The sequence below is a fragment of the Astatotilapia calliptera genome, chromosome 9 (assembly GCF_964374335.1).
Source record: "Astatotilapia calliptera chromosome 9, fAstCal68.1, whole genome shotgun sequence".
Lineage (NCBI taxonomy): Eukaryota > Metazoa > Chordata > Actinopteri > Cichliformes > Cichlidae > Astatotilapia > Astatotilapia calliptera.
The window spans coordinates 19,947,520-19,972,826 of record NC_137430.1 but is presented as its reverse complement, the minus strand read 5'-3'; the positions used below and the strand labels follow the sequence as shown (position 1 = coordinate 19,972,826).

At 40.7% G+C, this 25,307-nt stretch overlaps 1 long non-coding RNA gene across 1 annotated transcript; it reads right to left on the bottom strand.

Annotated features, from left to right (window-relative positions):
- Window positions 1–290: 290 nt before the first annotated feature.
- LOC113029776 (uncharacterized) lies at window positions 291–15,310 on the bottom strand. Its single transcript, XR_003273494.2, has 3 exons — window positions 13,519–15,310; window positions 8,908–8,973; window positions 291–834 (listed from the first exon to the last, which is right to left on the bottom strand). It is a non-coding gene; the product is annotated as an uncharacterized LOC113029776 (long non-coding RNA).
- Between the last annotated feature and the right edge of the window lie 9,997 nt (window positions 15,311–25,307).

Below are 25,307 nucleotides of genomic sequence, written 5' to 3'. Positions count from 1 at the left end.
AGGGATCCACAATCCAACTTGCTGTCTCCACAAAACACCCTTTGCTACAAAACACACACACCCTCTGGCACCGATTCTGCTCTCAATTTCCTGCCTGTAATTCTGGCTGCTGGTCAGAGAAAAGCGACTTCCTAACAGTGGAAGAGCCCGGACAACGTTTCACTGTTGAGATCACGTGTCAATAATCATGCATAATGGTTCAAGAGAGATGTTACGTAAGCGCACAGGAAGGGGGTGAGAGGGAAATCTGATTAGAACAGTTAGTGACATTGAGGAAAGGTGAACGAAAGAGTTTTCTCAAATTTTAGAAAAGTGCAGTTAAAGAAACATTCAAAGGGACATATCACACACAAAAAGATTTCAAACATGCCATTTTTAAAAATGATAAATAAGTGACGGTTTTTTTACGAGTCCACAGATCACAATCGGTTTTTTATTTTATTGTAGAAAGGTGAGGGGTTTCAGTTTTACTGTTAAATCTTTTGTTACAGAGAGTCAGAAAGTGCTGAGCTCTGTTATAGTTTCTTCTTCTTTCAGCTCCTCTCTTTAGGGGTCACCACAGCGGATCATCTACCTCCGTCTCACCCCATCACCAGCATCTTCTTCTGTATCTTATTCCTCCTTCACTACATCCACGAATCCTCTCTATGGTCTTCTTTTTTTCCTCCTACCTGGTAGGAGGAGGTAGGAAAAGGTAGTAAAGGTCTGTTAACCAAAGCTGAAAGTATCCCTCCATCTTCACCCGTTTCTTCACTTCAGGGTCGTAGGGGAGGCTGGAGCCTCTCCCAGTTGTCATTAGCCAAGAGACGGGGTACACCCTGACAGGTCGTCAGTCTATTGTCAGAAAGAAAAAAAGCTGTTCAGACTCACGTTCACACCTACAGCCAGTTTAGAATAACCAGTTAACCTAACATGCATGTCTTTGGACAGTGGGGGGAAACCCAGAGTGCCCAGAGGGAGCCTAGGCAGACCCGGGAGGAGGATGCAAACTCAGAAAGGCCTCAGTCAGCAAATGGATTCAAACCCAGGACCTCCCTGCTGTGAGGCAATAGTGCTAACCACTAGTGCACCGTGTCACCCATCAGAAATATAATTTTCATTTCGACTTCACAGTGTTTTTCTCTTTAAATACAGTTAGCGTTTGTTGAAATGTTTCTGTTTTGAACTAGCATAACTGTCGTAATCTCTCTATTAGCTCATTAGTTTGACACCACTCCACCACCACCGGCCTGCTCCCCAATAGTCTCACTCCATTGGCACCCCCGTGTTTAACATGTATTCCATCTCAGTTTATCACCTTACCCGGCTCACGCTTGCTAATTAGCGCTAAACCTTGAGCACAGGTGAGGCTGATGGGGAATAGCACTTTGCAGTAATTTTGCATACAAATCAAAACCCAAAATTCAGACGTGATGATTACACGGCAGGAAAAGTCAGAGGATTAAGTTGTTCCAGCTGTTCTTGACAACTCTGATTGCAGTCCTTCAAGTAACATTTTATTCACAACTATAAAAGCTAACTTCACTGAGGAACTGGATCGGGTTCATTGTCCTATTTGGATAGTTGCTTTTTTATTGCTTCATTAAAAGAGTTGCTAAGTGACACTTTAATACAGACTGAGTAAAACAACAGCGCTTCTGACATTTCTATTTATTTACTTTTTCTAACAGCTAGCATTCATTCAAGACAGGCTCAAGGTGTCAAACTTCTATTTAGTCTCAACCTTAGATCTTCCAGATGATAAATGCTTTTGAAAACAGCCTTGTAATTTAAAATCCGCACAGAACAAAGGTTTATTTATACATTTCTACAGTGTCTCCAACCTCATGTGCCACTGCTGACCATCTCCTCAAAGAACAATTCCTAATTCATGGACATTACAGGACCCGGAGGATGTTCCTAATTACAGGGCGCGTGCAAACCAAACCAAGCTGGAGGGCTAAGAACACAGAAACATCAGGCTGGAGCCGATTTTACTGCTGTTGCCAAGGCAGAGAAGAGCATGGAGGAAGTCCTAAATCAATCCCACTCAGTGAGGGCTCACAGTAGGAAGGAGGCTGTCATCATCAGGAGGTGGATCTGTCACGATCAATTACAAAGCCACAGGGAATACCCCTAATGAATTCGGATTCAAGCCTTTGTCTTTCTGTTTTAATTTTAGACCTTTTCTGCACTGATGAATTCCTAACAGTTAGATTATACATTTAAAGCCTCATAAATCCTTTCCCCCCCCACAAAATCTAAGATTTTGTGATTATGTCATCAAAAGTCTTTTGCTTGTCTGAATATCGACACGTACAACGCTACATTTATGTAAATCCCTTTACCCAAACAGATTAGACACCTCATTACTATGTAAATGTGTTAATAAAATTTATTTTACTTATGTAATTGAACCCTTTTTTTGTACAGATGAATAAAGTGTACAGTGCAAAAGTTCAGCAGCCATTTAAAGACTAAATTGCGATCTAAATAAATAATGAAAAGCATTAAACATTTGCAGTATGAATGCAGAACGGCTATATTTGCCACTCTGTTCCTTTTGTCTGCGATCAGTGCTGTTTGCAGACACCATCTCTGAGGATCACAGAGGGTTTAAGCCGAAACAAAGTTAGGGACAAAAACTGACCACATGAAAATGAGTGAAACACTTGGGGGGGAAAGATTCCTTTCAAAGCATAAACACGCCAAAAAGAAAACTCAAGGCTTCAATCAAATCGACTGTGTCATGAATAGCAGCTGATACAGCCACACAAAGAGGACAAAAGGGAAAGTCTCTGTTAACCCAAACAAATCTTAAAATCAAAATTATTTCTTTATTTTTAAAAAAATTAAAAGCTGTATGAGAAAAAGGTTTTAAAATCAAACACTTCCTGTTTTTTTTTCAGCTGGCCAACAGGTTGGTAACAAACACCATGTGGTCATAGCAACACAGTAAATTAATCAAAGTTATTAGCCTCACACAAAAATAACAACAACAAAATGAATTGCATTCAGACAGACAATCCCGCTGTGCAGTGCAAGGACATTGGGGTGTATCGATTCCTGCAAAGCTTTACCAATGTTCTCCTCGAATGTAGGTCAATAAGGCTGCAGACTCGTTCAAGTGCAGCTTCAGTCAGATATTTAGGTCACACCCCAATTACAGCACGGCAGAGAGATGAGCTTTGCAGAAGAAATATCTTTACAGAATACAGGCATTTCTTTGAATATTATTTTGTAGTTATTTTGAGACCCAGCCATGACAGGGGCTCACAGCAACAAGCGGCGGTAGCTGATAGATGACAGCTCGGGTGACTGGGTTTGAAAGTGGACCTGTCTAGCCTCTATGCTAATGCTCTGGCTCCTAGACGGTCTTCTGCTGGCAATACTCTCTGTCAAGCACCGAGCCCTTTCTTGTAGATGACAACGGCATTAATAGAGGCAGGTTGACATCACTGGGAGAGTATGCAACATCAAAGCGGACTTGTCAATGTAGACCTCAGGCTGGTTTTGTTTGTACTTTTGTTGTAGGCAATTTTCAAAATTCGCATCCCAAAACATATCCATGCATCCATCCTGCATGCCGAAACTCACTGTGAGGTTTTGGAAGGGGCAAAATAACGCTGCAGACCCTATTTTACCTCTCCAAGGGAAGTCCTGGGAGAGTAAGCAGAGTGAATGAGAAGTCAATGCCGTCATGCACAAGCTCTGCGTGTGGTCTGCATCAGACCAGCCCTGGGAGCGACTCTCAGCAAGAGATTGGATGGATGGAAGGACTCATTGAAATCCTTGGAATACACAAAAGAATTGAAGCAGATACGCTGAAGTCTGTAGTGAAAACAACAAATATACTGAGGCAGGTGCTGGGAATAAAACAGACTTTTCTTCTTTTTATTTCAAAGAAGAGATCAAATGATACAGACAGACAGTTGTCAGGCAGCAAAAGAGGCAGGCAAACAAGCGTGCCTAATTTACAAGATTGTGATTAGCGTGACAGATTTAGTTCACGGTGACAAGAGGGCCTTGAACTCTAATTGGGGGTTTTCAGCTCTGTATGTTATTTTAAACTAGCTTATGGTGATTATGGCAAAGTGACACTGACTCAACTCCCACATACCCTGCTGGCAGGATTCTGCTGGATGAAGAAATAGTTACTCTTGGTTCAATACAAAACTTAACTTACATCATATGTTCTGAAAAACAAAAAGCAATTTCATGCATCCTTGTTTTTGGGGTGAAATGTATCTTCAAAATAGTGTCATCCACCCACCAAAAAAGCCAAAAAAAGAGTAAGAACAGATACCGTATTAAAAGAAAATCTAGCGTTTTTCAATGAGCACAAGGCAGATGTGCTGACAACGGCTCATAAAGAACTTCTTCTTCTTGTGGGAATGAGCGTTTGTGGGTTTATTGTGGGTTTTCCAGTTGCTTCATTGCCACCTGGCAGTCAGCATCGCATAAACTGGGCCCAGCTGCAGGGTCAGGCCCTTTACCAGAAATCCCCTGTGTGGGGATGTGCAGAAGTAAATAAAAAAAATGATAACAACCTATAACAATGAGACACTTCAATGGGATGACTCTATTTCCATAAGCTAAAGAGAAGAAACATAAAAATTTTGGTGGAAAGCTCAAACATCATTTACTGGTTTCAAAAACAAGACTGAGGAAAGTCCCTGGGTTTTAATAACATTACAAAGCTTCCTCTCAGCTGGCTCTGTGGTCAGTTTGGTTTAAAAAAAACAACAAAAAAAATCTGTCAATGATAGTGTATCAGTGTCATTATTTACTATTAGTATTAGTGGTATTCACACAATATTACAGTGTGGACTTGTTCATCGAATAAGTGGTGTATTGATGGGTTACCTTTGGTCTAGACTGGACTGTTGTCCTGATTGCTGATTGCCAAGACATTTGTGCATATTCAAGACCTCCTTTGAGCATGAAATAAAAGGTCTGATCACAAAGTTACAATATGTTTCTAAAAATTAAAAAGAAAAAAAACCCCTAATATTAATTTTGACTAAAAAATAGAAGCCCCACTGTAAGCACCGCAGAGCTGTCCACGGAGACGACCTCCAAGGGGTGTTCAGCCAAATTTAAGTCGTGTATGGTGTTTGATTGTTTTTTGGGTGCGTTGCAGAACTTTATGACCTCTTTTCTTCACATCACAGCATCTCTTAGAAAGACATCTTGTAAGTAAGGTGCAAAGACTAACTGTTACACAAGTTACACTACAAATTACTGCACATTACCACTTCACACGTGTAAAGTAATCTCAAGGCCAGCGAGATCCTTTCACTGTGATCATGTCTGAATAAGGCACAGACAGTAGAGTGCTGCTAACTGCTCACTCTAGAACAAAACTATGATAGCAGCCTCTTTGCAACTAGGATAAATTGGTGGTTGCCTGGTGAATTGGTACATTGGTACTTGTTATTAATCTCTGGCTCTCTTCCACAGCATGTCTTTTGTCCTGTCTTCATCCACTCAACCCCAAACGGTCATGGCAGATTGCCACTCCCTGAACCTGAGGTTTCTCAGACCTGTCTGAGGTTTCTTCCTGTTAAAAGGGAGTTTTTCCTTCTCACTGTTGTCAAAGTGCTTGCTCATATGGGGTCATATGATTGTTGGGTTTTTCTCTGTATGCATTATTGTAGGGTCTACCTAACAATATAAAGCGCCTTGAGGCGACTGTTGTTGTGATTTGACGCTGTATGAATAAAATTGAATTTAATTGAATTTAATGCAAACTTTTTGCAAGCTCAACGTCTGGGCGACCACTTTTGATTACAAGGTGATTAAATAGGTTGTCTGGTGGGAGGCAACCTGTCTCCAACCAGTTGTGGTCTGACTCGGACTGACTGCAATTGCTCTCAGTTAGGTTGGTGAAGGTTTGCAAATAACTGCAGACTAAATGCAGGGTGCACCGATAACTGCACCTCATCTCCGGCTTGTCTCTTTGCATTAGATAACAACTCAGCTGATTGCCAACTGGTTATGTTCTTATATAAAAGCAAGGTTGATAGGTGCCTACATCACTTTGTAATTAAGCACAATGTCATTACTATTTGTCACCACTATTCGTGGCCCCCAACTTCAAAGCAACCATTTCAAAAGCAACAAGTGAGTCCACAACATCCAAGTGGAGTATGGAGTAGGAAGTCTATACAAAACATGATTTAGTTTTATCATCTGATTTAAAGACAAACAAACAAACAAACATTTTAAAAGGGAGACATTTTCAATTGTGCAAAAATAAAAAATACAAACTGAAGTTTTAATTTTAAGAAAAAACATATTTCAATCTGGAAAGGTTACAGTATGCTTTTTTTATTTTTTGTCACCAAACATAATGAAGATTTTGACTTTTTTCCCACAGAATATTTCTTGCAACCAGTAGAGTGAGCAGAAAGAGAAAATATTTCTTCCTTAATCTTAAGCCTGTTATTCCAAGACCCCTTCCCTTTGGCAAAGAAGACACACTAGATGTCTTTCCCAATGTTATCCTCTCAATCTTCCCCCAGTTATTACTGGCATTAGTCTGGCTATTTCAGCTGCAATATCAAAGCCACTCAACAGACTCATCAGAACACGATGTCCAATGGAAATGCATGAAGGAAAAACACCAAATCTGTAACAGATTCAGCACAGGCGGCCCGGCAAAGCGCTTTAAAAAGCTCAATTACATCATGTTGATCTAACAACTGATGAGTCCTGGCTTTCTAACAACCCAGACCTGAGACTCCTTCTTGACAAAGTGTGTGTCACTGGCACATAATTGCAAGGTTTACATCACCCACACACATGCACAAGCAAGAACGTCTGCTTCAGGAGGTGATTCTTACAAATGGAATGCACGACGTCAGTGTGTAAACTGAGGGTAAAAACCATAGACAGGAAAATACGAGACCAAGCCCTTAAAATTAGCGAGAAGTTAACGTGACAAGGAGGGTGGTGTTTTCCAGCGCACACTCCCACGGTAATGTTTTTTTAAACAATCTTGCTGATGCCGGGGAATTTTCAAAGAAGTCAGAAACCGAGGAGAGGGAAAAGGGATCTGTTTTGTTTTTCCCACTGCCTGCTACCTGGTAACTTGGAGGACATCCAGGGAAAGGAAGCCAGCAATGCGGGAGGCAACACCTCGTCAACAACCACTGACGTCCTGATCTATATCGTCTGACATCAGCGGCGAGGCTGTAGGCAATCAGGATTATAGATCAAATGTCTAAGCAGTGAAACCATACAAACAGCATCAATTATGTGTCTGTGTATGGTGAAGACTGTTTGTGCTCACTGCTCCTCACTTTAGATTCCAAAATATGTCAGAATCAGTGAAAAGATTTAGTAACATTTTATTAAAACAAAAGCTCAGTATCCTCAATCCTTTTATGATCCTGGAGGACTTTTTATCAAGTAAATCACAAGCAAAACGTGATTTCATCACTTTTCTTTTGTTCATTTACACACAAGAAAATGACACTTTATTAAAATGTAAATGAACTATCTACCTTTGCCATCTTAAATCCACGTGTGACAACATGATAGGAATTTCATCTTGGCAAGTTTCTAAAAAATACAAGCGCACACATGAAAAACAGTCATTTGGTGTACAGTTGTGGTAAGTTTACATAGACTCACCGTGGTCATGAATGCATTGGTAAATTTGGGCTTTTCGGGATTTCTTTCTTTACAGAACATCTTTAATGACTTAAAAAAAATTGGGTGCATAACTTAGAAAACATTTAGGATTTTCTTTAGTCAATGCAGGATTACACAGAGACTTAAAAGTGTACATACTGGGTCAAAGGTATACCAATACCCCTGCAAATTTGGGGATAAATACCTTAAAAAGTTGCACCTTGATCAGACACTTTTGGTAGCCATCAACAAGCTTTGGGCATAATTCTGGATGGATATTTGACCAGTTTTCATAGCAATGAAAAGACAGTTGGTAGAGCTCATGAAAATTAGTTATTTTCCTCACAAAGAACCAGCTTTTAAGCATAATCCACAAATATTTTCTTCATATAGTTTAATAGGGCTAAAGTCTGGGCTCCACAAGCTTTAGGGAACCCTTTTTAAACAACTGCAGATTCCAGGATTGTACATAAATTCAGGTTATTCTGATGTGTCACAGCTTTGCTGACTGTCACACTCAGATGATGTTCGGGAACAACCCAGGAACCAACAAGACTCAAGCCTGCCATAAACTGGAAACGAATAGAACACCAGCATCACTGTCCATGGTGAAGCAATGTTGACACTTTCAAGGTTCACTAGAATTTGCAGCTGCCCACAAGGACAAGCCAAGTGCCTTTCAGAGACAAAATTTGAGCTATTTTGACCACAATGACAAGAGGTTTGATTGGAGGAGTAAAGGTGAGGCTTTTAAACCCAAGAATACCGTACCAGCTGTCAAGCATGGTGGTGGTAACATTACATTCTGGGGCTGTTATGCTGCCAGTGGTACTGGTGCACTAAACAAAGTTGACAGAATAATAAACAAGGATGAGTACCACCAAATTCTTTCACTTCACCTCAAATCAACAGCTAGAAAGTTGAAACTTAGACACAACGTGGTATTCCAGCGGCAAACCAACCACAGAAGAGTGTCCCAAAATCCAGCCAGAGTTGTGCCAGAAGCTAGACACCAGAATTGTGTGGTTGAGGTGCAATTTGCTAAGGGAGCTTTAAACAAGTATTAACGGGGTGTATGTATATATTTTAGCCTGTATGAATGCTTTTGAAAATTCAAATTCATTTCAAACCTGTGCACCCAATTCTTGTCTTTTAAAGTCATTCTAGATGTGTGATGTACAGCATTCAAAGAAATCCTTAAAAGCCTCAAATTACTATGACATGCATGGCCCTGATAAGTGTATGAAAACTTTTAACCACAACTGTGTGATGAGTAAATTTGCATACCTTTATTTTAAGGGGTTGAAATTTCAACTTTCCCAAGCGAGGAGGCCACGGACAGCTGCGCACAAGCTATAAAAAAAGGATAAAAACGTATTTTATTCCATACATCACACATACTGTGAGGTTTGATATATATATTTTTTTTTTTTTTTAAAGTGAGACTCATATGATACCAGTTTTTAATTTGGTATTTGTCCTGCAAAACATTTTTGTAAAAATATCATTATTTCTATAACAAATTTAAAGAACGTGTCCACACTTCACATTATCCTTATTTTCCGACACATAGCAAAAAGTCAGTAGCTTTTTCGTGAGCAACCTCCTTTGTAAAAGCAGCGACTATTCTCTCCACCCAATGAGCAGTAAGCTGCAGTTTTCATATTCTAAGAACAGGATTAATTGTTTACATTGCAAAGAAAAGCAAAGCTGGGAGTGAGTAGTGCTGCGGGAAAAAAAAAATCCCTGCATCTATAAATCATAGTAGCCAATTTTGCTCCCGCACTCCCCACATTTACTCGTGTGATATAACATCCAGCACGCTCTACTGTAAATGCCCTCAAATGAGGTTTTGTGTAGGTCTTCAAGTGCCTTAACAGCGAGGGAAGATGACACGACCTGCCATTTTATATGTAAATACGACATTGGAAGCACTCTCAATTGCAAATGGGAATGTCTTGGCTCGCTCGCAGCCACATTGTGCAATGAAAACAGACAGCCTTGCTCCATTATATCCTTTGCCAACACCCTGACAGTGTGGCAATAACATAGTGTGACATTTAAGAAAAGTCGTAGGGACTACCTTTATGATAGCAGCCAGTGATTATTGAAGTGTTAGTGCGGCAATTTATGCAGAGGGCACATCCATCAATCTGCAGCACTACTACGTGTTAAACAATTTCCTTGTGATGAGATTTCTCCCCAGTCATTATGCACACCGACACAGTGCACCCTGTTTCCTTTGATGCCTTTCTATTCACACAGATCAAAGTGAGAAGGGCCCTGAACATTCATGCATTACAGGGGGCAAACAAGCTTATCTACAGACTAAATGAATGCATCGCCAGGTTATTTATTTTAATGAACTCTTCAGTACCATTACCTTTCACCTGCTTTCAATATCGCACTCGATCAAAAGAGGTTATGATCTACTGAGCTGCCGCACTCACGATTCACCCTTTCAAGTCAACTGACTTGAAAATTCTGAGGTTTTGGCTGAAACGCGACACAAAGCCAACAAAAGAAGCAGAGCAAAGCACGGCGACGTGTTAATCTTTTCTCTACGCTATCTGTGTCAGGGTCTTATCTCTCTGCCAGTCATGACAGCTGATTGCACCTGCAGAGGAAAAGCAGTCTGTTAAAGACCACAGGAAAGACGTGCCTCAAACGGTGAGTCGGCAGCTTGCAGGCAGGTGCTCTGGGAGTCCAAAGGACACAGGCAGCCAAAGGTCACTGAACCACACAGCTTAAATTACATAATCAAAGTTGGTTTAATACTGCTAGCAGTGACGTTTTTGCACTAGTGTTACAGATTCACACACAATCCCAGGTTACACCTGTGTTTAAGCAGACGTAAGCACAGCCACGTTCCTTCACACAGCTGCACTTCTGAGCTCGCACTTGGCATTGTAGTGGCAGGGCTGGTAATTTTGGGTGTTCCCGTTTTCCCTTCCATGTCTCCATATAATGTCTTACACTTGCGCGACATTCCTCGCTGAGGTTATGTCCTTTCTCAGTGCTGTTTGGGACATTTTGAGAATTTTTATTATTCTGCTTTTTCGACAGCAGGGAGTCATAAAAAGCAATGCATGAATCATTAAAGGGTCGATTCACAGAAACGAAAAGAGCACATATTTTTCTTCTGATCCATAAAAAAACCCAAGTTGGCTCGACATGCGGAAGTTTAAAGAGCACTCAATGACATTCACGTGGTGCAAAATATTTCAGACTTACTGTTACCTCCTCAGTGTTGCTTCTTTGCAAAGAAGGTCAACCTGAAGATGGGAAATTTTAACTTGCGATCAAGTTTCATTTAGACTGTTCAATACATGTAGATGTCTTAATGTCTGTGATAATGCGAGTTACTCAAAAGGCAGTTTCAAAATTAAGAAACTTCTTCCACTGTTAAACAGAAATAAGATGTCAAGCCCCGGCTCAACTTCAGCTTTTTCAAAAAGGGGCCTCAAAAGGCAGGAACTTCTGCATACAATAAATGTCTACTGTTGTTGATACACACTTCCGGACTTTCTTAGTCTTTTATAGTTTTCACATTCTTAGCAGAGCAGATGTGGTCGTTTGTCTGTTTGGCAAAGACGTGTTTGTTCAGCTTCTCATCTGATGCCAGTGGCTGCAAGCCCCTCGAGGAGAGTAAAAAAACACATTTTGAAAAAAATGTATAGAGTGGGGCCTGAAATTCCTGACACCCTTCATGCTTTTCATATTTGAAAGGGACAATTTTTCATTGTTTAAAAGAGTCTTTACACTCATTGGCACTCCTGACCATCCTCCCTTTGTCTTTCTAGCTCTGCAGGCTTTTGGCGCCAAGCGCACAGTGCGAGGGCAAGAGGAGCCCCACTTGGCACACGGGAAGGACGATTCCCTAGCAGCCTGTCGACTTCACTCCCTAATGCTTTTCCGCCTGCCCCACTGACTGAGTTTTTAATAAATGATGAGATGTGGTATAAATAAACCACAAGGCAGTGCAACTGCCAAAAGGCAAAGAGAGATACCAAGGTAACACACAAGAGGTGATAAATAAGTCAACAAAGACTCATTTGCACTACTTGGTTTCTATCACTGTAATTGCAGTAATACATAAAATGATATGTGAAAGGTAGCAAGCACCGTATGTCGCTGTCTATGCATAAATTCCTTTTGGAACAAAAGCAACCAAGTTGTGCATCACTTTTATAGGATCGCTAAATATAACTCTAATGGGAACAGCTTTAGCTTCTTGATATTTATATGGTTTCACAGAATTCTGCTGAATAGCAATTTCAGCTACTCTCAGTGGCTTTATTATTTTTTCCCCCTTTATTCCATTTTAATGAGATTTCATCACAATAATACAAAGCTTGAGTATTGTATTATTTCAAGGTAAGAGAAAAACCTGATTAAAAAAAAGACTGAAAATAATGTATTAACGATTAAAAGTTTAATTGGATATGAATAAATATGAGACTTTGGACTCTGTTTGGTAAAAAAGTGAATGAAACAACAACCATATAACAAATCATGTCTACCGACTAGTCGCAGCATTTAAACCACTGAAAGGTGAGGTGAGTAACACCGATTGTCTTGTTGGGAAGCAGAGTTCTGGGAAAGTCTTGAGTCGTGAGATTCACGTGGATTCCACTTTGACACACACCTCTCTCACCAAAAAAACAAACAAACAAAAAAAAATGCTGATCAAAAATCTCCAGAACACAATCACATCTTGCATCTGTGGGATGTATCAAAACAAGATAGATCCAGGGACCCCCACAACCCACCAGACCCAGAGGATCCCCTGCTGACAACACAGTGGGAGAATCATCACAATAAATAACCTAAATAAGCTCCTATTTTCCCTTCTTTAACATTTACTATGGTGTAAAATATAGACACACAAACCATGCCATGATGACAAAATGGTTAATTTAAAAAAAAGAAGCGACTCACAAGAGACTTTTTTCAGATGTTCATTCAAATTATTTATGCATATAAAAGAACAACAATGCTCTTTATAGTTAACCACCATCAGCTTTAGTCAAAATGATTGCCTTACCTAACAGCTGATAAGTATATTTTTCAACTGGCAGATGAGGAGAAATTGTAACAACAGTGTTGAACTCTGAGAAAACAGCAGTATTTTGCAACAGAACAGCTAATATTCCAACTCTGTCACTGCCACTTTTGCTCCACTTCTGCTCTGCAGATAAAGACAAACCTTGTCCTAGATTCTGCAAGAGCTCAAGCTGGTACAAAGTGGACTTTAAAAGTAGGTGAATTTATTCTTGACTGTCACTTTTTCACAGGACAGTGAACTGGACAGAAGTTAATACTACAAACCCGAGGCTGCCATTATGTGATCCAGTTTGCACAATTTGCATGAGACTCAAACGCCACCAATTTATCAAGCAAAACAAATCTCTTCTTTCATTTCCAGCAGCCACATTTCTGTGGATTTTAAGGGTGTTTTTTTCAGGGGGTAAACAAATTAAAATCTACTTTCCGTGAATTCCGTTTGTTGAGTATTGCATGTAACAAATTTCCAGGAAAAAACAATATGCATAGATTTTGAAAAGGCAGACAAAGCCAAAGACAGAGATGAATCGAGATGGAGTTAGGAATGGCTGTAAGGTTGTAAATTACATAGCATATCATGATCCAGCATTAGTCAATGGAGCTGGTATGATGAAAAGAATGATGAAAGGCAGGGGTGAAAAGCTGAAATGTGGAGGGGGGGCTGTTCAAAATGTCCTCCATTTCATCAAAGTGATTATTGGGGGTACTTAGCAGCTTTCATATTAAAATGATTAAAGTCTCTTTGAAAAACTAAGAGCTGGTGTGGCTGTAGTCGGTGGGAGGCCTGGAATAAAAGGCTCTTGTGGCAAGAGAAGAATGAGGCTTAAATACCTTACAGGGAGCGGGCAACGTGGCGGGTCTTAGTCTCCCGGTGCTGCTTCTGCTCTCTTTCAGGTAGCTAGTGTTTCTGTAATGACGACAATGAAACATCACGCAAAAGGCATACTCGATCGTGCCGTTATTTGCTTCAAATTGATGTTTGCCTGAGGCTCAGACACTCTTTAGCAGTGTGCGATGTACAGAAAGCAAACAGGTGATGGTTGTTTGTTCTGGCCCGCTCTCCTCACGTCGTCAGGAGCACGTGCAGCTCACTTTATCTCTGACTGGAAACAGTTCTTCACCTTACATGGCTGAACCTTTACATGAAACAAATGAGCCATCACTACTTTCTGCATCAGTGTCAGACATTTGAGGACAAACTGCCTATAGTTTTTAAAAAAGAAAAAAAAGTAGTCGGCTACATTATAAATTGTTAGACTTGCTTCGCAGTAATTCCAACAGGGGTGCAAATATTGATCAATTGATTAGCGTTTGAATGTGACTTTGCTCGGTTGAATGATAATGGTTGAATAGATGCCGAGAGAGGCACTGGCACAAAAATGAAAGGAAAAAAAATGTTTTGTCTGGATTAAAGACCTGTGCAAATTCATTGATTGAAGTGGACAGGAAAGCGGTCATGTCCTCTACAGGGGACAGTCTAGTTTGCACTTAAAACTGAGGCTGGACAAGAGAGAAAAAAAAGGTCAGACTCTTTCCCAGTACAATTGTTAAAAGATCATGCTGCCTTAAAGATCAAACCAAGTGCTGAGCTCACTCCAGAAAACATGACAGAATATTCTTTGCTAACAAGAGAAGGATTAGAGGGACAACTAAAAAGTTCATTTTAAGATAAGGTTTGGAGTTTTACGTGGGTGTAATTTAAACACCTAAAGCCAACTCCCAGCTCATGCTGGTGGGCAGCCAAAAATCTTCAACTTTACTGTTTAATATCGGTTTGATCCATTCATTCATATATTAAATATGAATTAAATGATGTGATATTTTTTCTCCTGTTGAAATAGCTTCATATGACTCCTGTTTATTATGTGCTACTATTTTTTAACCCTGTTTATAAGTTCCTTATTACATCCCCAATGCCTTAATCACCTTTAATGCAGCATTTCAAATTGCCATGTGCAAAACACAAATGTCATCAAGCGTTCACATCTCAGGTCTGCTGTAGCTATCCACTGAAGGTGGAAAATCTTTAATTTGTGTAATTGTTTCATAATCTAAGTTGTGACAGGAAAAAGACATTATCTGTGCTTCCGTACTTTAGAGTTTGCAGTGGTTATGCCATGATTGTCCAGGGCTGGGTTAGAAAAGGTCACTGGCAGGAAAGAAATAAAAACCTGTCACCACTGGTTAAAGCTCACCAACGTTTGTGAGGATGAATCATCCCATCCCAGCCCTGACATCGATACTGTCTCATGCAGCAATTCTGCAACTTCACTAACAATTTCCAAAGTGATAGCTTAGTTACCAAGCACCACCACAGACACTATTGTCAAAGGGTAGATTATACATTTTCCACCCAGCTGACAGATCGCTGGAAGCGGGGCTGTGGCTGCCCTAAGATGAGGAGCAATACGCAGCGTGTTATATAGCCCTGGGAACCAGAGGGCTGTGCCTCATCCTCACTTCATACAGACACTCACATACACCCTCCCAAGGGAGAAAGAGACAGTCAATCACTGATAGCAACTAGGGCATCTTATCCCCAGCTCACTCTCGCTGCTTGGACGTTGGCTCATCTGGCTTTGGATCACAGGACTGGAAACATGGGAGGGGTCCTGTCCCCAAATCACACTGACTGAAGGTAACACTGGGGCACAGAAAGAAAGATTTTCTCTATCTCTGAAATGCTTTGAGCCACTAAAGAGCTGTTGACTTCACTATAATTCCCTAATGTTGTCAGCTAAAAGCTAATTATTTAATTTGTCTTATCCTCTTTTTCTCCTGTATTTAATAATAAGAAGAAGAAGAAGAAAAAGCCGTTTTTAATGTGTAATGGCACTCCGATTTAATCCTCAATTTAACCCCGGAACCCTTTCCTTTATAACATGACCCATGCTACGCTGCTCCCCAAATCTCATCAATAAATCAGACGTTCGCTTCAGAATTTCAAGATGAATCTGAGACAGAAATGAATTTCCAGCTAAAATAGGACCGTGCACGCCTCCACCAGAAATCAATTCATTTTCTTCGCTCAGTGGGATGGCAGAGAAAGAAATAAGAGGGGAAAAAAACTCTTAACATCTCATCTCTGCTGCTTTTCCACAGAGAGCCTCGGCATTGTCTAGAGACAGTGTAGAGATCTTCTACCAAGGCTTATTAATTCTCTACTCTCATCTCCCCGAGCTGGCTATCATTACAGCCCTATATATAGAGCCGCACAGGGAATAGTGAGGGATGCACACACACATTAACATTAATGACTTTAGGCTCTGCTCATGAGCTTTGTGTGCTCACAGACACACTCACACATGAAACTGTGAGAAAAGAAAGAAAGACAGAACCGGCTGCTCAAATGCCATGAAATAAACATTGTTTACAAACATAAGAAAGAATGGTTTCCTTTTCACAACCACGTCAACTTCATACTGATGTCGCTTTTTTTTTTCTCTCTTAATTTTATTTCACCAGTGAATGTGCATCAGATTAGGCTGCAGGCAGGAGCACAGTTCAGGATCTTTAGGAGATTGGTCTACTGCTAGCTCCTACTGAGTTTGCTAATGAACAATCATCACTGACTCCCCCAGCGGCTGTTGTAAAGGACCAGCGCATGGCCATATTGTGAAAGCGGGATTACATCGCGTTGGCCCTTCCTTAGCAATTCTATCCTGATCTCAGCAGGAGTCTACACAGCCCATTTCATTTTCCACATTGTGTTAATCAGGATCTAATGTCCAATATTGCAGCTGCACACTCTGGGTTGTCTGCACAGATCTCAGCGCATCTTTTTGAGTAAAATCCTGCAGGATACACGTGAAGCAGAGAGAGAGAGAGAGAGAGAGGGAGAGAGCCAGTGCCGAGGCTACTTTAAGTCCTTCCTCCCCTGCAGCACCCCCAGCTGCTCCTCCTCGGGCCCCATCCTGGGTGGCTCAGTAGTGGGTTAGCAGATGGTGTATTCGGGGGGGTGGAGGGTGGGGGGAGAAGCATGCATGCACACATACTCCTGTCCCCCTGCCTGAGCCTTGGGGGTGTTTGCGGCACGGCAGGGGCTTCCACCCAACAGCGGCAGAATGTGACCCCACTCTCTCACTCTCTCGCACTGCCCTTAGGCCTGAACATGGTCATCCACGCATAAACCAAAGATAAGACCAATGCCTTTCTCGTCCTCAGCACTCTCTCACACACATGCAGACAAACATGCAACTCCCCCCTCCCCATATACACAAACACAAGGGCAGCAAGAATGGGTCAATCCACATCCTACATCCATTAGGTGTCTTGTGCACGCATGTTGTTCACATGTTACAGAGGGATGAATGATTTATTCAGGGGGGCTTTCCAATTGTCAGAGATGGATGGCACCAATAGGGCTTTTGTCCTTGTTAATGAATCAGGTGATTTGCCACTTTAAACAAATGTATCCACAAGCACAAGCACACCCGCAGGAATCAGGGACCTCCTCTGTTTAGAAGCCCTAACAATTTAAAAAAAAAAAAAAACGAAGGGAGAAAATAGGTGGAAAAAAAGGAAACTGTTAAGCAGGCTAGACTCGAAGCACACTGCAGCGTTATATACCTTAAGCCCTGTGGCTGCTCCCCTTCAGTCTCTTTGATATCTTTATGCAAATATGAGGCAGGCGGTTTGAGAGTATGCAGGATTAAAGGCTCACTCTGAAGGCAGTGAAACACAGCAGCAGAGGACAGTGGGTCAAGGCCCTGAGCATCAGCTGCCCGTCTCCAGATAGGAATGCAAGGGGAAAACTGCGAGTAGCCTGACACCTGGATACAAACAATGTCCTCATGTTTTACATATATTTACTTAAAAAATATTATCTGTCTATTATAACTGCTATCTCTGTTATCCTAAAGCTATCCGCTCAGCACATACGTCCCCCTCTGGAATTACAAATTTGCCTGGAAGCGTTATACTTATTTAAATAAGCACACATTCAGATTATTTATCTATGGGAATACTAAAAAAATACACAATGGTACACAATTAATGAGGAGATAAACTACCAATTAATCAAAATGAACAAAGGGGGAGGGAAGTGGTGCATCACTTGAGGAGTAATATGATTTAAGCATGGCAGGTTATGATTTAATCTCTATTATTCTACAGTGACTGCTGCATATTAGACAGAGGGATATGAGTGCTCTGAAAGAGGCTGAGCTTGTGCTTTCCTGGAGGCATGCTGCATGCTCTCGTGTCAGTCTTGCTCACTGCCGGCAATGACCAAATCCATCATGACATGTGGACAACAAAGAGCTACAAGAATGCCCGCTTTAGCGTGCACACGCACCACACGGCGTCTTAGAAGGCTGCGCACAGTGCACTATCTCCCCAGAACACAAGCCTATCCCCATGCACGGGGAGCATTACATGTCACAGAACACAGTGAAATCTTTAAGCACCATATCCAAACGAAAAAGCCCCATCAAATAGCTCTACTCGACATGAAATACCAAAGAGCGGCTGATGGTGCCAGAGCGGAACTAGTCGGCGCAGGGAATTTTCCAGATAACGCTTTCTGGTATAAAATTGGGAGAGTCCAGTCATCAGTATGTTCCAGGCAATTCTTTAAATTAGCACGAGATTAGGGAGTGCATGGTGATTAAGCTCATTTGGAGTATTGAGGATCCGTCTGGGCATTGGCAAAAGCCACACTTTAATTAATCTGGTAATGGATGAGAAAAATAAGCACTCCAACGCACATATCAGCATTTTGCTGAACAGGAGGAAGTAGAGAAAGAAGAGGGGGTTACAGAGGAGTGGTGTGGGGTGTAAGGGAGGGTGCCTTTTTTAAAGGCAGACACAGAGTGAAATGGAGCATGTTGCCTACAGGGAAATTAGAACTGAGCATAGCCTAAAGAATGCACCATTGTATCTATGGTATAATAAATAAAAAGGACATGAAGTGAAGTTTTTTTTGTAGTTTGTTTGTTTTGCATTTCATCATTCTCTTGTCTTTGTCTGAGAGTTTTCCCTGGAAACAAGGGATGCGTGAGGATTTATGATTATGCAGAGAAGGGTAACAGCACCACGGTAACAGTGATTGTTCAACTATAAAATAAACAGGTTTTGTTCTTTCACCATGATTGACCCCGAGGCACAGATATAAGCTCATGCATTACAGTTGCGGATTCAATTGCTCATTTAACCCTGCGACAACTAGTTTGAAGCTGCTACATATTGGTGACAAGCGCTCGTTGAGTCTCGTACTCTAAATGACTTGACAAAATAGCTGTGTGTGCATAAGTATGCGCCGCAGCAGACTGCAACAAAAGCAACATTTAGTCACACGGTCCCTGAACCAAGCTGGTGCTTGTTAAATAATTGAACCCTGGGAAAAGAGTCCTGGAAGAGGTTAAGAGAGGCTGAGTTACACAGGAGCCATAGCGTTCGTGCATGGTGGTCGGGAGTCTGCCAGCATGAGGGCTTCTCAACCAGGATTGCCTCAGGAGTGGACTTCTTCGCCTAATTAGGCTTACGCCCCTTTAACATTTAATAACGGCCAGCTGGATATTCAGTTGAATACTTAATCAAAGTCGATACTGAGGGATTTCACTAAGATTATCAGGATTAGGAGACAAAAGAGTGTCCCTTCCTGTTTGAAATTCCCCCACATATTTTACAGATATGTGCATGACAAATATAGACAGCACCCCCACCCACACCACCACCACTGTTAGCTGATGGAAAGAGAAATAGAAACTACAGTCATCTTTTTCAATATTCCTTTATTATACTATAGGTTCTCCGACATCAGTGAACAACAGATGCATGCACTGCCTCATGCAGCCAGCCGAATCTGTGCCAGTGCCTATCACTCTAATACACACAGAGCCGTGGACAGTATAATAAGCAGCAAATGAGAAATCTTCTGAAAAGCCTGTGCTAAAAAGCCTAATCACATATGGGGAGGTCAGTGGACCATCTGCTACCTGATTGTTATCCTGGACAGCTCTCACCGTACCTGAACATCAGCGTACTGAAGACATCCCCCTATGCACTAATACAAAAATAAACCCACTCTGAAAACAGGAAAAATAAAAGGCTGATAAAGATGTAACACTGCTCAGAATTTTAAAGAATACAACCAAATATAAACCACGAAGGACTAGTAAATATAAATGCAACCAGAATATACTAGCTAACACTGTTTGTGTACATGACAACTTTGCATGTAGGGAGTCTTTATTTCGGCTCTGTGTAAATTAAGTCACTGTCTATTTACCACCTCTGACATCCCCCTCTGCACATACAGCCCTTGTCAGCTTTGCTCTGAACCATTGCATGGAAAACAGATAATGCTAGTATGGCCTACTTATTTTCCACTGCCTTTCTCTGTGTGTGTAATAAGTTGTGATGGCATGTCCTCTTAAGGAAATGCAACTCTGAGTGTGAGGAGGCCATGTAGAGGAAGGGTCAAAGTGAGAGGAGGACAGATACAACTCCCACTACAGATGCAGAGTAACAGGCAGATTAGCTGACTGCACAGGTGCTATACAGTTTATACTAAGATATTACACATTTCATATATCTGGTTGTATGATGTTTTTTGGGGGGCAATGCTACAAAAACCCAAATGTTTACATCAGTGTAATATAGTATTTTGAATTGGTCAGGAATGCACAAAAACCCAAAATACATCATGATAGAAAATTACACATATATTGAATTAAGATTTTTGCAATCACTATAAAATATTTGGAATTTTTATTATTTAGGAAAGCAAGTGCACAGACTCTATTAAAAATTAAATTGCACTGCTAAGCTTTCAAAACAAAAGGGAAAAAAATTCTCTTGAAAACAAAAAGCTGAAAAAAATCGCTCTTGCTCAGTTGAGTAGCCTTTACCAAGAAGAGCTGCTTCTCCAGCCTTACTTGGTATGGTATGGCAAGTAGCATATAATGGCTAATATTAGCTAAAATTACTCAGGTTTCACTAGATATTTGCAGTATGTGTGACCATACTGAGGCAAAATTGGTAAATTACCAGTCATGTCTGCTTAGTGTTAGAACACAGGGTGTTATTTAAATCATCCTGTAGCAACCGTGCTGTTGCAAAGTTGCATAGCCTCACTTTGTTGACCAGTGGCTATTTTGACCACAAGTGGCATTTATAGAACAATGCTGGAGGACAACACATGGTATGAAATCACTTCTGTTATGTGCCTTAGAAACATTAGTGACATCATAAAATAAAAGTTAGCTAACATTAGCCATCATTAGTGGTCATAGTCAAAGAAACCTGCAATGATGGAGCTGGGTTAATCCCTGCTCTGGCATCCAGGGTGTGTGGAAGTGAGTATTCACCAGGTTTAACACAGATTCAGCAAAGCTTGCCTCATAAAATATCTGTCAGTTTGGCATTACCAGGAGCAACCAAATTTGGCACATAAGTACATCTCTGGCCTGTGAAGGTTCTTATCTATATCGGCATCATGTTGCCTAGCAACCACCTACCAACGGGTTTAAAGGTAAATGTTTGAAGCATTTATGGTCATGACGCCTTATAAAAGCATTGTATCATTTTAATTTTGTGACAATGACATCTCATGTATCTTTGCAAAACTTATTATGGGTGATATTTTATGACATGATCGTGCTGCCTAGCAACAACCTACCGACAGGCTTAAATTCCCCATCTGTGGTGTTTATGCACATACAGCGCCTTATGAAAGCTTCGTATGATTTGAATTTCACTTACTAACATATAATTTAAATCCACAAACTTATGTCATCATCATGTTGCCTAGCAAAAACAAATTAAAACCAACATACAGTAGCATTTGCTTGTACTAGTAGTTTGCAATTAATAGGAAAGAGATAACTGGTGGGAAACAGAATCGGAGATCGGTGACCGGAGTCAATGGGTACCTAGAGAGGACTGTCCAAAAGTAACGTGAGGATAGTAGCAAAAAACAGAGTAAACACACAGAAACACAAGCAGAAAAGAGCAAAGTACCTCGAGGCAGCCATCCGCGGCACCATCTTGGTGACAATCAAAGATGTTGTTCTTCCCTGTGCTGCTTTTTATAATCATTTATACTGCATTTTATTGTAGCTGAATTCACTAAACACAGTACTTCTCATTTACATAATTTCCTTTTCTGCTTGTTGGATGTCCGAAGAGGCTAATAAAAGCATCACTATGTCAGCCAACAATCATCACTAAAGTTCGTGATGATTTAAATGAACAAAAACTGTCTGGTATTAAAATACGTGGTACACAGATATTACAAGTGATATAAGAGACACAAAAATCAAATTCCAGTACAACCAAAAGGCATCCAAAAGAGCTGCAAATGTGTAGAGCAAAATGGCAGGAAAATGGCTTTGAACTATATAAAAAATGTAGCTGCTGCTGCACAGATGTTCCCAACACTGTTCCAGGGGACAATGAAACGGCAGCAGAACTGCAAGTGAGCTGGACCTCTGCCAGAGAGGCTATGCAAGCAGACGGTGTGGCCATATGAAGAAAAGCTGCGAAAGCAAAAACACTGATTGCAATGAACTGAGCAACAGTTTGTTTTAATCCTCAAAAGTTATTGATTTTTAAGAGAAACGATGTGTAAGTCTTTTCAAATCTGTATTGCGGCTTTAAAGTGACAGTAAAAGAAAAAAAAAGTCAGTTGTTATTAATGTCATCTGTAAGTTCATAAGAGAAAGTAAGTTGGGTCTGAGCTGCTTTGTGGGTCACCTCAGCAAATGACCTGCGTTAAGACAATCAAATGGCTCTGGATAAGACAGCCACTCTCCACATACAGGATTAGGTCTATTGACCGACACTGCCTGGGCCACTTACATAAACACAACATAACAAGCCTGTTGTGTAAAAGTAGCGCACATCCTGTAACCTACATTTCTGTAGATCTGAGCTGTCTCCTTCCTATCATATGACCCTGAACTTTAAGCTGGATTTCCACCTTGTGGAGAAGATGCATGTCTTATAGAAGCATTTAACTACTGAATGCTATCCCTCGCCTGCTGAGCACAAGGCATCTTAATTCAGGATGTGGATCTCAGTCAGCAGGTGAATGCTCCTAATCAGCCATCCATATGTCCTCCTATCCACCGGCTGATTAAGGTTTCCTTTCTCACCTTCCCTGATTACTGTATAGTTTGATAAATCATTCCTCCTCTGAAAAATGCCAATGATATGCTAATCCAAACTGAATAAAAAAAATGAAACAAGGTTGCTCCTTGTAAACCCAATCTCGCTATCTATTTTTATTTTTCAGAAATCTGTTGTCCTTGTCCTCCCACATGGCTCGTCTGTGTAGCCCAGTTGGTCACAGGAGAGTCTTTTTCAATGGACCTCAATCTCTTTTTGGGTCAAAGGAGCAATTCTGCCCTGTGATTGAGAGCAAGAAGAGAATCGGTTACCAGATCTCGGTCAACATCGGTGACATCACACAGGCTAGTGTCAATACACCTCCCACACATGCACATATCCAGTTTAAGAATTTGACTCATATGTTGCAAACATATTACCCCGGCTGTGAAGACAGGCGCTGAATTTAGGTCATGACCATTTACCTTGTTATTGTGTGATTTTATACGGCAGCAAGCGAATAAACTGCAGTGATGCCTTAATGCAGCTAAAGCCCCGGTGAAACCAGCCACCACGCGGGAAGAGTTCATCTCTTTTCAGCAGCTGATGAACATCTGTTCAGCATTAGTGGTTACTGGTTTGTGGTCATCTGGGTACATCACAGGGCTCAGCTGATAATATTGAATCCTCAGGTGCAGAAAGCATCTCTTCCGGGAAAAACATCATAGATATAACAACAACCTTCCAGTTTTGTTTTTTGTTTTTTAAGAATAGAAATAAACTAATAGATGCATTTAATTAAAAATCCAAACAAATAAAAAATGTATATAAAATGTATATTTCTGGATATGCTTTTACTGCACTGGCAGTAATATACTTGAGTTCATATTTCTGTCAGTTTTGACAAGAACCAACACCAACGGCTGAAATGCAGCCCAGTCCATGACGGAGCCTCCCACCGTGTTTTACAGATGGCTGTAGACACTCACTGTTGTATCTACTCCAGACCTCCTTGGCACATACTGACGACTATTTGAGTCAAAATTTTTAAATCGGGATTCATCACTCAGAGCTGTTGTCACTGGTTTTCAATCCAGTTGTGTAATTTGGCATCCCTCAGCCTTTTCTTCTTGTTTCCTTCCCTCAAGAATGGCTTCTTGAAAACCATCCTTCCACTGAGACCATTTCTGATTATACTTCAGCAAATTTTCTGGCTTTCTTCCTATTTCTTAAGAACATGACTTAGAGATACTGTTCCACTGCTGTAGATAGTTTTTTGGCGAGCCACTTCTGCTTTTGTTGTCCAGTTTCCTCAAATTTTATAAAGCACACATTGTACAGTTTTATACTGAGCTGAAATATGCTATTTTTGGCTAATATCTCTTTTTGGGAATCACCTTGTTGGTACAAGAAAAATATTATTTTATGCCAGTAAAACTGTGTTACCTCTGGTATTTAAAGAAATGGGAACAAATTAGGCATTTTTGTGACAGTGCACATGCAACAGTGTCCAAAGATACCATTTAAAATGGGGTTTTTTTTGTTGAGCTTGGTGAGTTTTTATGTTTGAAAACTAGACTTGTGAACAGTATTGTATATTAAAATGTTTATTATAAAATGGCTTGTTCTTTAAAAGATTAAACATAATTCAAACATATTTAATTAATACTAAGTGAGATAATTACATCATTTATTATAACATCAAGGCATTTAACTTATTATTTCTTCTTAAAACTGTAAAGTATTAGTTCAGAACAATTCAATGCAATTTTATTTATAATTCAATTCAATTGTTTTTATACAGCGCCAAATCACAACAACAGTCGCCTCAAGGTGCTTTATATCGTAAGGTAGCCCCTACAATAATACATACAGAGAAAAACCCAACAATCATATGACCCATATGAGCAAGCACTTTGGCGACAGTGAGAAGGAAAAACTCCCGTTTCACAGGAAGAAACCTCCTGCAGAACCAGCCTCAGGGAGGGCGGCCATCTGCTGTGACCGGTTGGCGAAAGAGAAGCGTGTCAGACAGGAGACCGCAGTTCTTATCAGGACTGGGAGCTTGTGTTTTGCTCTTTTTTGTTTCACTCTCTCTGAGTACTTTACGTTGCATTTGCTCTTTTGTTTTGTCTTTACATGCTGGTCCTGGTTAGGTTCCAAAAACCATTTGGTTTAGAGGTTGAACCTAGTTAGGTTCAGGAAAAGTTCTGGTTTGAATTCTGGTATGCCAGCATTAACCATGTACACTGAAGACCTTTAAACGTGACACCCAGTGGTCCTTTACAAATATCTGTCTCAGTCATGCTTCTCATAAACCCACTAGGACACAGACACCAAAGGACATCTTGTGACTGTCTCTCAGGAACGAGCCGCTTTCACAAGGCAGCAGTATTTGACGCCTCAGCTCAAAGCCAATGTGTAAACTTTACAGTGAGATTTTCTTTAACAAATTATATATTCTTTTTGTTTTGTCTCTAGGCAGAGACGCTTTGTTTTGTGCATGGGTGTGTGTCCAGGGGTGTAGTTGCACATTCCTGTGTGAATGTGTGTGCCTTTGTGCGATT